Below are 16558 nucleotides of genomic sequence, written 5' to 3'. Positions count from 1 at the left end.
GGTTCTCCAGGCAAGAGTGGGATATTTCATTATTATTGATAGAATTTAAAATGGCAAAGTTTCTCATTTAGTAAGACTAGTATTTCAAAGGAGAGAGGGGAGATCGTTAATGACAATTTATGAATTTATGTGTGTAGCATGCCTTTGGGGAGAAACCCTGTTTCTTATTAACTTTGCTGCTAGCTTTATCAGTGCCTGTCCTCTTGGCTCACTAATTGGCAGGGCAGACTTGACTTTTCTTTCTCACACTACAAAAATTTTTTCTTTTTTACTTTCTCTCCTCTGTTACCTAAAAAGAGGTTAATTCTGTCAGCAAAGAGATGGCTTGAAAGGGGACTTTAGAAATGCTGAGAGAGCTGAGCTTTAACATGCCAGAGCCACTTCAAGTCAGTATGCCAACAAGGAAAACCTATTTTAAAAAGAATGAAGCACAAGATAAGTTTCTCCTTCCCCATCAGTCAATCCAGAGTTTAAGAAATACGTTTTTTTGACGGTACCAATAAAAACTCCAGACTATAGTCACATAGGCAAATATAGGGGATAAAGTAAGATGGAAAAATGGGAGTGTGTTTGTCTACAATTTCAAGACCAGGACCAGGCCTGGAATTTGAGCTTCCTTTGACACCTCCACAACCATTAACTTTTGTATGTAGCTGGAAGGATTCTAGCTGGCTTTGGGTTTTGCTTCTGTAGATCTGACCATCTTTGTGCCACATGAAGTAGAGTTCTAGACACACACCTGAGTTGGGTTCCCAAAAGGGCCCTAGTCCCTGTCCTTTGGCTTCTGGAGTTCCACATCACCAGAGGAAGGCAATTGTTTTTATGGGCTGGACCCTGGACACATGCCTTCTTGGGCCTTGACCCCATTAAAAAAAAAAAAAAAAAAAAAAAAAAAAAAAACTAAGTAAATAGATATTGTACTTTATTCCATTAAAAAAACTAAGTAAATAAATATTGTCCCATGATTAAAATGTTTTTTAATTAAAATATTTTCATGGGAGGCGCCTGGGTGGCTCAGTGGGTTAAGTGTTGCCATCAGATCAGGGCGTGATCCCAGGGTCCTGGGATGAAGCCCTCCACCAGGCGCTCTGCTCAGCCCGGAGCTTGCTTCTAACTAAAAAGATTTGTATGTACAGCTTTGCGCAGAGGTAGTATCGTAGCCAATGAGGTTTATCCGAGACGCTATTATTGCTGATTTAAAAGATACGTATATTTATATGCACATAAATATACATATATTTTTTCATGGGTCGCAGGCACTGTGCCTACTTGAGCCCTATTGGAAAAGTGGGCCCACGCCTAATCATTGTCCCCTCCCTGTCAGGCACCTTCAGCCTGACGTCTTTCCGAAGGAAACCGCTCCACCCCAGCGGGACCGGGTCACCAACCCGGCCCGGCCCAGCGCAGCGCACCTCGCACCGCAACCTCTTCCAGGTCCTGGCGTTTAGAGCCTGAGCCGAATTGAATCCGGTCACCTTCTCGATTGTTAGAATTTGCTCAAGGTTGAAACCTGTGTGAGGGAAGAACCCAGGTCCAAAGGGGAACTTCGGGCAACCTGCGGGGTAATTGGGGTAGATCCGGGGAGGGACGCATCTCATCCTGCCGCCCCCCGCCCCCCCACCCCCAGCTGCCTGGCCTGGGGAGGAGGGATAGGGCCTCCCGTGGGCATCACCTCTGTAATCAATGACCATAAACCGTTTTAGCCAGGCCTGCTTCCAGGGGAAGGGAACAGCAGCGTGTTCCCCAAGGTTTCCTGGTCCAGGGCAGGCCTGGATTAAAGTCAGACACAATCAGGCCGCAAGGAAGAGCCAAAGCCCAGCTCCCCTAGGATGAGCACAGGCACCACCAGAAAGTAGCCGGCGGCCCGACTTCCGAGGTCTCCACGAGCCGGGTCTTGGGTGGCTCCTTAGCCCGCAGGCGGGGCCGGGGCGCGGGCTGGACCCGGACGCCCTCCTTCTTGGGCGCGGCGGGGGCGGGGGCAGCGGGAGGCCGCGGGGCGGGGGCGGGGGTTGGGGCAGCGGGAGGCCGCGCGGCGGGGGCGGGGGCGGGGGTTGGGGCAGCGGGAGGCCGCGGGGCGGGGGCGGGGGCGGGGGTTGGGGCAGCGGGAGGCCGCGGGGCGGGGGCGGGGGCGGGGGTTGGGGCAGCGGGAGGCCGCGGGGCGGACCGCGCGGCTCCCTGCGAGCTTTCTTCGCAGCCCGGGGGTATCGGAGAGGCCGGCCGCGCAGCCCGGAGGGATTTTCTCTCCTTTCTGTTCTGGTTTTGTCCTTGCCTTCAGTCCTAAGTAGACCCGGTGGGTGGGTCTCTGGAGGCGCACGAACCGCCGCGATTGGGCCTCCGTCCCGGGCGCAGGTGCCACTGCCCGCGGGACCCGGGGCGGCGGGCGGCGGGCGGCGTGGCCCTGGGCTTCTCCGCCCCCGCAGCGCCCGTCCTGCGGCTCGCGGAACCGTGATTCTCGCTGGATCAGCCCCTCCGGCGCTCGCACCGTGGGCTTTGGCCTCATCGTCCCGCGGCCCTCGGGCGTCTCCAGTCTCCGCCGCTCTCGCTGTCCGGGGCCAGAGGCACTGGTCACAGCTCTTGAGCGCTTGATACAAAACTGAGGTCCCGCCTTTCGGTCTGTAACTTGCGCTTTTTACTGAACAGTACATCAAAGATATTCTGTTCATTCGATCCGTTACGTTATTCTTAACGTTTGCAATGCGCTGTATTTTGTCTATGTGGTTTAAGATAATTGGTTCCCAGATTTTAATCATTTTCGTTTTGGACGTTTGTTTGAAACTTTGGCACTATAGCAAACAACGCTGAAATGAAAAACTTTGTTCATGTTGCTTTATTTGTGAGTTTCTGTAGGAGGGAGTCCTAGACATTGAACTACTAAATCATAAAGGCTACAAACTAAATTTTTGGTAGGTGATTGTCAAATTATCCTTTAAAATTTTTTTAAAAAATATTTTATTTGAGAGAGGGAGCATGAGCTGGGAGAAGGGCAGAGGGAAAGGGAGGAGCAGGCTCCCTGCTCAGCAGGCTGACCAGGATCACCACCGGAGCAGAAGGCAGGTGCTTAACCAACTAAGCCACCCAGGTGCCCCTCAAATTATCCTTTTAAGATGACATATCCTTTTTATTTGAAGTTGGTGAAGAGCAACCTCCTACAGAAATTTGCCTGGATGGCTCAGCAGTTGAGCATCTGTCTTTGGCTCAGAGTGATCCCCGCCCCAGATAGGGCTCCCTGCGAGGAGCCTGCTTTTCCCTCTGCCTCTCTTTCTGTGTCTCTCAAGAATAAATAAAATCTTTTTTTTTTTTTTTAAGAAGTCTTCCAGGTGCCTCAAGGTTTAACTAGGTATGTGAGATTGGTAAAAGGGAGTTGATGAAGATGCTTCAGTGTTATTATTTTGGTCATCTATTCTGGAAAGCAGTTTAAACAGAATGAGACACAGAGTTGACACCAGGACCTGTAGAATTTCTGATATCCTGAGGACTTAATAGTCGGTGGATTTGGTAGCATCGGGAAAGAGCTACTGGATGGAGATCAGGGTTTAGAAACCTGGTCAAATTTGAGAATAAATAAGAATTCTTAGGAAGCAAGTGTGAAGAGAAAGAAGAGAACCAGAGAATGGGATCTTCAGGACACTAGGCTTTAAAGGGAATGTTTTAGAGAAGTCAGGACTGGTGACAGAGGATAGAGGAGAATCCATGACTTTAATGCCATTATCATGTTTAATAAAATTAATAGCAGTTCATTCATATATCATACCCAGACCCTGTTCAAATTTTAATTAATTTATTTGAATCCAGATGTTAAAGATCCACCTGTCACATTTGCTTGATTCTTTCAGTCTTTTCAAAATTTAGAACATGTGTATGACCTAGAAAACCATGGGCAGCCCTGGTGGCTCAGCGGTTTAGCCCCGCCTTCAGTCCAGGGCCTGATCCTGGAGGCCCCGGGGTAGAGTCCCACGTAGGGCCCCCTGCATGGAGCCTGCTTCTCCCTCTGCCTGTTTCTCTGCCTCTCTCTCTCTGTGTCTCATGAATAAATAAAAATAAAATCTTAAAAAAAAGAAAACCAAATTATTCTTCCGTGCTTCTTGTGCTGATTGTATCCTCATTTCGCCTATCTCCAGGATTCCTAAAAACTGATAGAGCAAAAAATTCATAGTTTCAGTTTCAAGTTTACTTTTGAAAGCAAGACTTTCTATGTGAGCTCTTTACTTCCTCTTGCACATAGGAGGCATGTGATGTCTTGGCTGTGCACTTATAATATTAGAATTAATTAGTGAGTTCAAGTGTTATCCCGATTCACCTATTATGAATTTTTCCATCGGTCTTTCATCTAATGGTTTTTGTATTCATTGATGATCACTGCTTAGGTCTGTTATCTCATCGGCGATTGCAGAATGGTAATACTTTAATTCCATCTTTTATCTTTTTACTCCTTATTATTGGCTTGAGTTCTAAAGGTAGTACTTTCTGGGATGTCTGGGTGGCACAGTGATTGACTGACTGCCTTTGGCTCAAGTCATGATACTGGGATCCTGGGTTGGAGTCCTGCATTGGGCTCCCCATAGGAGCCTGCTTCTCCCTCTGCATATGTCTCTGCCTCTTTGTCTCTGTGTCTCTCATGAATAAATAAAGATAATATCTTTTTTTTTAAGATTTTATTTATTTATTCATGAGAGACACAGAGAGGCAGAGACACAGGCAGAGCGAGAAGCAGGCTCCACACAGGGAGACCGACGTGGGATTCAATCCTGAGTCTTCAGGATCACGCCATGGGCTGAAGGTGGTGCTAAACCGCTGAGCCACCTGGGCTTCCCAAGATAATATCTTAAAAAAAAAAAAAAAAAAAGGGATCCCTGGGTGGCGCAGCGGTTTGGTGCCCGCCTTTGGCCCAGGGCGCGATCCTGGAGGCCCGGGATCGAATCCCACGTCCGGCTCCCGGTGCATGGGGCCTGCTTCTCCTTCTGCCTATGTCTCTGCCTCTCTCTCTCTCTCTGTGACTATCATAAATAAAAATAAAAATTAAAAAAAAAAAAGTACTTTCCTTGTCTTGATTATCCTGAAATAGAGTTTCTACAAGAAGGGTGGTATACATAGTTGGTTCTTTCCCTTTACATGCCAGTTTTCAGTGTAATGAGTTAATGCCCTGTCAGCTTCCAAAGTGACTAAATCTGTTGGAGTTTGGGAGAATTTGATTGTTTTTGTACAGGCATCATGTTCATGAATGGTATAGTTCTTTGTTTATTTAGGTCAGTTTTTTAATATCTTGAAGCGAACTTTTATCATTTTATTCATATAGGTCTAGATTTATTATGAGGTACTTTGTGTTTTTTATTATTTGAGATTTTCTTGGGATCCCTGGGTGGCGCAGCGGTTTGGAGCCTACCTTTGGCCCAGGGCATGATCCTGGAGACCCGGGATCGAATCCCATGTTGGGCTCCCGGTGCATGGAGCCTGCTTCTCCCTCTGCCTGTGTCTCTGCCTCTCTCACTCTCTCTCTGTGTGACTATCATAAATAAATAAAAAATTATTATTTGAGATTTTCTTTAAATTGTATATTTTCTGTTTATTATTGTCCACTGGTATAGTATGCTATTGATTTTGTTATGTTGATCTTGTATCTGAAACTTGATAAATTCTTTCATTAATTCCAACAGTTTTTTAAATTAATTAATTTATCTCAACAATCATATCATCTGGTAGTAATGACAGATTTTTCCCTTTATTGTCAGGATTTGACCTGACATCATTGTGGAAGCTGATTAAATAGTCTTTGTAAGGCAGTTATCTTTGGAGTGGATGCTGGAACTTGAAGACCTCAGGGCAGACAAAAAGGAAAGGGAAGATGATATAATGTAGGGAAAGCAGGGACAAAGTAGGACCAACAAGCATGAAGTGGAACCCACAAGGATGTAGACTAGAGCCCATGTCAGTCTTTCAGCATTGGTGATGGAGGTGCCCTGTAGGAGAAACTGGTGCTATTCTTCATGGAGTTAAACATGCAGCAGTGCCCACAGAGCCAAGGTTACAAGTTGCAGCTCCAAATACAGGGTATCTGAAGAAATTCCCAGCTGAAGTTTGGCACTGCTCAGCCAGGTTAGTCTAGAGTCACCAAGAGGTCTCAGCATGAAGGTTCCACACCCTAGTGTCCTATACCCCAGACACACCTTAGAGTCTCTCAGGCACCCACCAGCTGCTGTGGGATGTTGCCGGGGAAGGTGAACATAGACTCAATCTAGGGCCAGGTGTGACACCTTCACCCCCAGCTGCATGAAGCCAGTGTTTAAAATGAGGAAGCCACAAATACCAGAGTCCTGGTGACTGCAGGCCACTTCCACCATCTCTCCCACTCTCACTCTCAACCTCTTAGGGAAACCAAAGGCTCTCCTACCAGGCCATTAGCACAGAACTGCATATCTTTAACTCTTGTGGTGAGCCATGAAATAAATCTATTTGCATGGAAAAACAAGACAGCCAGGACACCTGGGTGGCTCAGTGGTTGAGTCTGCCTTCCACCCAGGGCACGATCCCAGAGTCCTGGATTTCACCTCAGACTCCCTGCATAGAGCCTGCTTCTCTCTCTGCCTCTCTCTCTCTATGTCTCTCATGAATGGATAAATAAAATCTTTAAGAAAAAAAAAGAAAAGAAAAACAAGATAGCTAAAAGCAAGGTGGAGCTCTGAGTATATTTGTGTTTTTTTGAACTTCCAGGGCCTGACTCCCTCAGGAAGTAGAGCCAGATGCCTTCACTGTGGGCCAGCAACATGACTGTTTGTCCCAGAGCCATTCTCCGAGGGTTTTCTTGGCCTCCTCAGATCTGAGTTGCCCTGCATGAGAGAGAAGAGCAGCCACATTAGAATCAGAAGCATGTAGCATGAAATTTAAAATAGGCACTTGTCGGCCATTTCCATTCAACTCAAGCCTCCAGGCTCTTCCCACTTGCAAAACTCGGTCTCAGTCAATGCTCAGGATGTGATGAGGCTGAATGATTCACCTGAAAATTTAGAGGCTCAGGAGTCATGATTGTCAGATGGGAAGGGGATAGACAAACAAACCTCCCTTTTCACACATACCTCATAGCAGCACCAGGTACCCCCTCGTCTCCCCCACCCCCACCCTGCCCAGGTCTCTCACTTTGGGCTTAGTGGTGTAGGTGTTACTACACCAATGGCTGGATAATCCATTGTGTCCGTTCACTGAGTAGCATTGGCCGTAGATTGTGATCTTCCTGGTATCCTCAAAGCACAGGTCCACACGGATTAGAGTATTGAACCAAAGCTCTATTTTTGGGAGGCCTGCATGGGGTGAGGGGATGTTCAGATCCAGAGATCTGGGTTCCAGTCCCTGTGAGGCCAGGAAGAAGGAACTAGTGTTCACAGGAGGTCCCAGCAGCAGTCAGGGACTGCGCTCTGGAAGGCGCAATTGCCCCTCTGGGGTGGGCTCGCCCTGGGGCACCAGGTTCACCCACCAAATGCTGCATCCACCAGGCAGCCATGACCTGGACCAGTATCACGTTCTTAGAATCTTCCGGCTTTCCCATTTGAATCTCCTGCAGGCATTAAGATCGCACTTGAACCCTGCGATTTAGAGATACAACCTAGAGAGTAAGACGGGGGTTCTGCTACCCCCTCCCAGGCTGGGGTGATGGGGTGGGCATCTGCCTGCACCTGCTCTGTGTGTCTATCCATCTCCACCTCTGGAGTTTGCTTCTGAGCTCCAGGGAGAACTCCCCATCCTCCTCCCAGCCCTTAACTCAAGGGTGTCTGCATGTCACTCCCAGGTTTTCCCTAAGCACTGGCTGCCAGGGTTTGGGGAGAGGGGCAGGGAAGCGAGGACACAGACGATCTCCCCGCAGCCTGGAGACAAGCCCAGTCTTTCTGGATGTGATTCCAGTCTCCCACAGCCCAGAGGAAAGATCCCCTCAGGAGAACAGGGATCCACTCTGGAGAAAAATTGCTTAGGGAAGAAGTGACTGAATGAGGCCCTTTCAGATTATTTGTGAGGGAGACTATCTGCTGTGGTTTTCAACAAGCCCGAGATGTATGCGGAGCTCTATCGCTGAGAATCCCTGTAAGGTAACAGTGTGCCATCTTATCTAGGCCAGGTAACTGGGAGAAGTTATCGAACTTATTTGTGGTTCACAACCTACGTGAAGAATACATTAGAAGTATATAAATGCTGGGTAAAAATACTCCCTTGTCTTGCCTACAGCAGTGTGATAAAAATGTCTTGATTGGGTTAAAGTGTTAAATGTTTATTGCTTCAGAGATGTGGTTAAATCTTACTTTCCTGAAGGTATGTTCTACACAGCTGATGTTCAAGTTTTCTCAAAAGCAGCTTTTTTTTTTTTTTTTTTTTTTGAGGGGGGCACTAAGAGGGAGTGGGCTGGAGGCAGAGAATTGACAGAGCATCTCTGTAAGCCCAGCGCTAGGGGACTCTTAAGAATTTTGTGACATGCCTATCACTATTTGGGCTTTTTCCCTATCTCTTGTTTAATTCTCATGCCCAGTATTCATTTTATATTATTTTTCCTCTTGGTGTAATACAAAATTTCATCCATTTAACATTTCATTTACTTAAGTTATCTATGCCCTATTTTACTTTGTCCTGAAGTTGGGGGTTTGCTTTTTTTCTAAAGGTGTGTGTTCACTTCAAGGTTCATTTATTTCCTCTTGTTGTGGAAGACTGAAAGCATTTAATATAGGACTCTAGAGTGCAAACCTGGACATGTGTCATTACCTTCATATAGAAAATAAAATTTAGCTATCATTTAAATTTAAATTCTATACCAAACTATTCATCAAGTATGAGGGAAGATTATGGGGCCCCTGGGTGGCTCCATGAGTTAAGTGTCTGATTTGATTTGGCCAGGTCATGATCTCATGGTTGTGAGTGAGATTGAGCCCTGAGTCAGGCTTTGTGCTGGGTGTGGATCCTGCTTAAGATTCTCTCTCTCAAAAAAAAAAAAAAAAAAAAAAAAAAGATTCTCTCTCTCGGGGATCCCTGGGTGGCGCAGCGGTTTGGTGCATGCCTTTGGCCCAGGGCGCAATCCTGGAGACCCAGGATTGAATCCCACATCGGGCTCCTGGTGCGTGGAGCCTGCTTCTCCCTCTGCCTGCGTCTCTGCCTCTCTCTCTCTCTCTATCATAAATGAATAAAAATTAAAAAAAAAAAGATTCTCTCCTCCTCCCTCTCGTCCTCCTTCTCTCTCTAATAAAAAAAAGTATTTAATCTTCCCCTATGAGGGAAGATTAAAAATACTAATTATGAAAGACCTAAAAAATGATAGATTGAAACACACATCATTCATTATGCACCCTGCCAAAAAATCCCTTTAAAATGACAGTAAATAGATTATTAAAAGACATAAATACATAAAAATAAAGAATGGTCAGGATGAAGGATGGCTAAATATATATATATATATATATATATACTGGAAGCTAGAAAGCAGATGAAAGTGTGGTATTTGATTAAGACCAAAGAAAGCCATAAACTAAGCCTTGAAAAAGGCTGGCTTCTTCTGTAGAATCTCAGTCTGCCTCAGATGAGAGGCACAAAGTACCTCTCAAAGTGAGGATGAAAATTAAATTGAAAAATTAGTTGAAAGTACATATAAGAGGCAGAAGGATTGCCCCCCTTCTACCATTCTGTTCCTGTCATTGATTGAAGGCCTATTTGAAATTGGTATAGATTCAGAAAGGTTTTGGACTCTGGGCCAACAGATGCTACAAGAATAAAACGGTGCAAGAGCAAATAAGGAAGTTAATACAACTCCTCTGTCCCTGTTTGGCTCACATAACCCTCGGACACAGATTTACGCCTTCCAGGCAGAAAGGTGGATAATTCCTCTCAGGTGAAACTGATTAGTTCAAGAAAACACAAAACCCTGATAATAAGGAGGAAGGGCTTGCCTACTGAGTTTCCTCTGTGTGAGAAATACTTAGAAACAATTCCCCACTCTGGAGATAGGCAGTGGTGATGGGGCAGTAATGTGTGTTTTAACTTGTCCTCCAGGTGATTTTGTTGTAGCTAAAGTTTACAAACTATTGAGATAGCTTATCTTACAATGAAGCCCTTGAGTAAACTCCTGTTCCCAAAGCTGTCAATCAAGCTTTCTTAAGAGATGACTCTTAAACAGGAACAGCCATATATAATGAGCAATATTCCAAGAAAATCTCTAGCATAAAAGAGAAATCTGAAAACAGAAGCAATGTAGCAAATAGAAGAAAACTTGAAAAGGCATTCATATATTCTGAAGGATAAGAGAAGACATTAAATCCATAAACACATAAAAATATTCAAAGACTAGAAGAGCTTTATCAATAGGAAAGAAACTTTATGAAAAATATGTGAAAAGTCTAGAAGATCCACTAAAAAATGTAGCAGTCACCTAACAGAGATTTCAGAAAATAGAGAAAATGTTGAGGAAGTTATTGTCAAAGAAATAGTTCAAAAAGGAAAAAAAAAAAAAAAAAAAAAGAAATAGTTCAAAAAGGGACACCTGAATGGCTAAGTTAAGCATCTGACTTCAGCTTAGATCATCTTCTCAGAGTGGTGAGATGGATCCCAAGTAGGGTTCCATGCTCCCTGGGGAGTCTGCTTTTCCTTCTCCCTCTGCCTGTCCTCCTGTTCATTCTCTCTCTCCAAATAAATAAATAAATTAATTAATTTAAAAAATAGCTCAAAAAATTTCCTAGGACTGAAAGAGAAGGCATACTGAAGGCACAACAACTGATCAACACAACAGATGAAAGAAAATTACACAGGCACTTTATCAGGACATTAAAGGACAAGGACATTAAAGGTCCCAAACATGTACAGACAGAGACAGAACAAGAAAATGACAGGCAAAAAGAATGGGAACCTATTCTGTGTAATATCATAATGGTGAATATCATACATTTGTTAAAACCCATAGGATATACAAGAGTGAACATTAATATAAACTATGGACTTTGGGTGATACTGATGTGTCCTTGTAAGCTTACTGATTGTCAACAAATGTACCACTCTGGTATGAGACATTGCTAGTGGGGAGGCTGTGTTGTATGAAAGTGGAATTCACAGCTCAATTTTGCTGTGGACCTAAGCCTGCTCTAAAAGACAGTCTTAAAAAAAGGAAGGGAAATCAGAATGCCATCTCAGTTATCTAGCAATGTTAGAGGCCAGAAGACAACAGAATTGCCTTAAAAATTGTAGAGGAAAAGTATTTAAAACTAAGAATATAGCCCAAATTATGGACAGGTGGAAAATTTTAAAACATTTTTGGGCATCCAAAGTGTTAAGATATTTATCTCCCGAGAAGAGAATATATTCCACCAAAAAAAGTCAACTGATAAAGGATTCCTTTTAGAGAATGTGCAGCCTGCGCATTGCAGTCTCTGCAGGGAATTGCAGTCAAGGACTCAGGCCCTTCCAGAACCATTAGGCCCTTTTGAATATTTACATTCCTAGGTCTCTATTCGAGGCCTTTGTCAGAGGTCTTTTTCTGCAGCCTCTGCTGAGGCATCCTCATGGAGTTGAAGGGGAATAAGAGGCAGGAGGAAACCTTGAGGAAAGTTTTACTCACTGTTACTCTGTAGCTAGTACTTTCCTACTCGGAGCCCTTCCTCCTTTCCCTCCTCCTCTGCCCCCACCTACCTCGGGATCCATAAAACTACCAGAGTTTTTGTTTTCCCTCAACTGTGAGACAACTCCTATGTCCGTGCTTATTACCTGACCACATTCCGTGTGGGAAAATGGAACAGAGGGAGGCAGCACTTCCTCTGCTTTTAGCCTCTTGCTTATAAAATTACTGTAGGCGATTAAAGGTTTAACTTTCTTTTTTGGCTTGTAGCTTTAATTGGCTACTCTGACACCTGGCAGCTCAGTTCTGGCTCCCTGCTAATCAGAGCTCCTGACAGCCTCCTTCCCTAGGCATCACTAACTGCAAAAAATCATTTCATGTAATTTTGCATGAGCGATCCAGACAAGTTCATAGTTTACAGGATTCATTCTCTTGGCCTGGGTGGGACAATTAGGATTCCTGATTCCAACACATTTTATAGGGATTAATTGTTCTTGTTTTTATCATATGGTCCTGATGCAGATCTACTGCATTTTATTAAAGGAGGCCACAGTTTTAAATATACCTCTGGATCAAACACTACACTCGTCATCACATAACCAAAACTATAAAACTATCCTGATTTCCCTGAAATTCTTACTCTGGCTTAAACAAAACCTAAGCTTTTCTCATGTCAGCATAACCTTGTAGCTTCCTAGCCATTCAGGTACAAACAGGTAAGCTTATGTAGTATTCTAAAAAAGAATGTCTGTTTCTAGCAGTCAATCACAACACAAAACAAGGTACTTCATTCATGCTTTATAACCTGAGCTTCAGGCTGATTTTGGTTTGGAAGTTTCCCTATTGTCCAAGTTTGTTTCCCACTCAGAATGGGAGTGGGAAATGGGTGGTTCGTTTCACATAAAGTTCTCTGAATTTTTTTTGACACATTCTATCCAGGGTCCTGTGCTTCTACATAGTCATTCTCTCACCAGATGATCTCTAAGATGATCTATGAACAAAAAAAGCAACAAGATCTCGCAATGCAGTTGACCATGAAGACAATGGAATGCTCTCCAAACAGTGAGAATGTGGATTTCTAGTTTTCTCTGAATTGGTCAACATCTCAAAATGAGAGAATGGCCAAAAGTGGGAAATGAGAGACTGAGTATATAAATAGATAAAAGCCAGATATACTTTTGTATATGTTTAGAATTTTCCACAATACAAAATTTAAAAAAATTTTTTTAAATGTCAGTATCATTAAAGATTAATTCAACAACAAGAGGAATGATTCTAGATTAGAAGAGACTAGAGAGGGATCCCTGGGTGGCGCAGCGGTTTGGCGCCTGCCTTTGGCCCAGGGCGCGATCCTGGAGACCCGGGATCGAATCCCACATCGGGCTTCCGGTGCATGGAGCCTGCTTCTCCCTCTGCCTGTGTCTCTGCCTCTCTCTCTGTGTGTGACTATCATAAATAAATTAAAAAAAAAAAAAAAAAAAAAAGAAGAGACTAGAGACATGATAAGTCTCTAGTAAACGCAGTGTGAGCTCCTTGACTGGACTGTAGATTAAAAAAAATAGTTATAAAGTACATTATTGGAAAAATTGGTAAAATTGAAATTGGACTGTATATTAGACAACAGTATTGAATCAATGTTATATTTTTTGGATGAATAATTTTTTTATCTTCAAATTTAAATTTATTAAGATATTCAGCTATGTCTGTCAGTCTACATCCAAATTTGCTACTAAAAATAAAATAAAGTCACATCCCACATTAGGAATATCAAGTCTGAAAAACACTTTTTGAGCCAAGCCTATTGTATAAATAAATGACTAGTTTCTTTTCTTTTCTTTCTTTTTTTTTTTTTTTATTCATGATAGGCACACAGTGAGAGAGAGAGAGGCAGAGACACAGGCAGAGGGAGAAGCAGGCTCCATGCACCGGGAGCCTGACGTGGGATTCGATCCCGGATCTCCAGGATCGCGCCCTGGGCCAAAGGCAGGCGCCAAACCGCTGCGCCACCCAGGGATCCCGACTAGTTTCTTTTCATATCAAAATTCCCATAAAAATTACATTCCCCCTCCCCAGTTCTACCTGTTGCCATGATGAATGTAAAAATTTAAATATGACACATCCTTGTCAAAGAAAAGGTGCAAAGTCTATTAACAGCTTTAAAAGTGGCATTTGCAGAGTGTGATCATACAGTTATGTACTCATTCCCAAAGTGCAAATATTGCCATAATTTAACACTGTTTTGATTCAGTTGCAAGAATTTAACATTACACAGGATAAAAAAGTACACTTATGGCCTTGGATGAATAATTTTATATGGTTATTTAGGAGAATTTCCTTGTTCTTAGGAGATAATGTTAAAATACTTGGGGTAGAGTGTCATGATGTTTGCCACTTACAAATAGTTCATTAAAGACTGTATGTAGGGAAAAATAAAATAAATGAAAGAAAATTTAATTAGTGAAACTGAAAAGTATAGAATATAAATTTAATGTTCTTAAAATTTCCCCATAGGTTTATGTTTTTTCAAAATAAAAAGCTGATGGGAAAAGAGTATAATACAATATATGTAATATTACAAAAAAAATAATAAAAGCAAAAATTCCCAGATACTTGTATATACATTTGTTGCAATGGAAAGATAATACAGAAATGAATAATAGTTAACTATATTGGGGAGGAGAAGACAGGAGAAACAAGAAGGGATTGAAAACTAGATTTTTCTGGGGTGCTGGGTGGCTCAGTCAGTTGGGCGACTGCCCTCAGCTCAGGTTGGGATCCCAGGGTCCTGGGATGGAGCCCCATACCACATCAGGCTCCTTGCTCAGCAAGGAGTCTGCTTCTCCTTCTCCCTCTGCCACTCTTCCTGCTTCTGCTTTCTCTCAAATAAATAAATCTTAAAAAATAAAAGAAAACTAGATTTTTCTGAATGTACATTTTCCATAATGTTTTTAAAATGTAGTTTGTTGGGATGCCTGGTGGCTCAGTGGTTGAGCGTCTGCCTTTGGCTCAGGGTATGACCACAGTCCCGGGATCCAGTCCCACACTGGGCTCCCTGAGAGGAGCCTGCTTCTCCTTCTGTCTATGCCTCTGCTTCTCTCTCTGTGTCTCTCCTGAATAAATATATAAAAATCTTTAAAATAAAATAAAAATAAAAATGTAGTTTGTTAAAATATTCTTATTTTTAAATATAAGAATGTAAGATGATTTTCATCTCTTACTTTATTTGAATATTATTTGGTAGTGTAGTATACCCTTTTGTAAATAATGAAAATTTTTCCATTACAAAGATTTTTATTTTATTATTTTTAAAAAATTTATTTATTATTCATGAGAGACACAGCAGAAGAGGCAGAGACATAGGCAGAGGGAGAAGCAGGCTCCCTGCAGGGAGCCTAATGTGGGACTAGATCCCAGGACCTCAGGATTAGGATGTGAGCCAAAGGCAGATGCTCAACCACTGAGCCACCCAGGCTTCCCCAAAAAGATTTTTTAAACAAACACATTGTGGCTAATTGTAAGAACAAAATAGTTTGTACAGCATATGCTATCTATTCTAGAACAAGTACTAAACAAGATTTCAAGCAGGTGCCTGGGTGGCTCAGCTCATGATCTGGTAGGCCCAGGATCAAGGCTCCCTGCTCATCAGGGAGTCTGCTTTTTCCTCTGCCTCCCACCCAGCTCATTCTCTCTCAAATAAATAAATAAAATCTTAACATAAAAAGATTTCTAGATATGCACTATAAAAAGTCTAAGAACATGCATGGGATTATGCACAACAGCTTCTGGACAATGTTTTCTTGTCGGGAGGGAAAGGAAAAATGCTTTATGTGGTGTATATTTTAAAGAAGAGAGAGGTGAGGCAAAGGTGGGAAAATGTTAGCTTCTTGTCAAATGGGGATGGTGGTGGGGATTGTTACATACGTATTTGTTATATAACTTTTTGAATGTGTGAAATCTGTCATAATTTAAATTTTTGACTAAAATTAAGAACACTGAGGGGCCCCTGGGTGGCTCAGTTGGTTAAGCGTCTGTCTTCAGCTCAGGTCACGGTTCCAGGGTCGTGGGATGGAGCCCCCAGCAGGCTCCCTGCTCAGTGGGGAGTCGGCTTCTCCCTTTCTCTTCTCCTCCCCCCTGCTCATGGTCTCTCTCTCTCTCACTTGCTCTCTATCTCAAATAAATAAAATATTTTTTTTAATTTTTTTTTATTTTATTTATTTATGATAGTCACGGAGAGAGAGAGAGAGAGAGAGGCAGAGACATAGGCAGAGAGAAGCAGGCTCCATGCACCGGGAGCCCGATGTGGGATTCGATCCCGGGTCTCCAGGATCGCGCCCTGGGCCAAAGGCAGGCGCCAAACCGCTGCGCCACCCAGGGATCCCAAATAAAATATTTTAAAAAATAAATAAAATTAAAAATACTGGGCAGAAATGTACATCAACACTAGCTGATTTAGGATGTTGAAGACAACGGAATCGGTCTATAGTTCCTACATGTTCCACCTCTGACATTTCTATTTCAAAACACGACACGTTTGCTTGAATGATTTTGAAGTAGTAACCAAACACATTGTTGGGAGACAACAGGGAGGAGAAGGGAGAAAATGTAGACCCGACGAGCCTGCCCTCCGCCTGATCCACCTGCCCACCCACCTCTGGAAGGTGAAGCAGAAGCCGTAAGGTAGGCACGAAAAGTGATTCCGGGTCACGAGGCCTCCGAGTCAAGCCGCGCTGTCAATCAGCTCTGCGCTGGGCAGGGCTCTTTGAGGCCAGGTGATGTCTCACTCACCTACCTGGAGACGACCCCAGGTAGCCTCTGAGGGACGGCTCAAGCAAGCTCACACGCACGCAGGTTCCAGAACCAGGAGGAAGCCCCGGGGCGGGGGTGGGGGCTGGCTCCCCGGCGCCCCGCCCGCCACTGCCGCGGAAGCGAACGGGGTTCCGTTCACCCGGAACCGCCCGCGGGGCCACAGGAAGAGGCGGGGCTGGCCGGAAACCG

General features: G+C 43.8%; 1 long non-coding RNA gene and 1 pseudogene across 1 annotated transcript; one reads left to right on the top strand and one right to left on the bottom strand.

Moving 5' to 3' along the window:
• The first annotated feature begins 1134 nt into the window (after positions 1 to 1134).
• On the top strand, positions 1135 to 1260 carry LOC119874366 (annotated as a pseudogene).
• A 5395-nt stretch (positions 1261 to 6655) lies between these two features.
• Positions 6656 to 16532, bottom strand: LOC106559579. Its single transcript, XR_005367918.1, has 2 exons — positions 16213 to 16532; positions 6656 to 6821 (listed from the first exon to the last, which is right to left on the bottom strand). It is a non-coding gene; the product is annotated as an uncharacterized LOC106559579 (long non-coding RNA).
• Positions 16533 to 16558: the final 26 nt, after the last annotated feature.

This window comes from Canis lupus, chromosome 12 (genome assembly GCF_011100685.1).
Source record: "Canis lupus familiaris isolate Mischka breed German Shepherd chromosome 12, alternate assembly UU_Cfam_GSD_1.0, whole genome shotgun sequence".
In the NCBI taxonomy this organism is placed as follows: Eukaryota; Metazoa; Chordata; class Mammalia; order Carnivora; family Canidae; genus Canis; species Canis lupus.
Note: the sequence above shows the minus strand (reverse complement) of the source record. Positions and strands in the feature narration are given on the sequence as shown.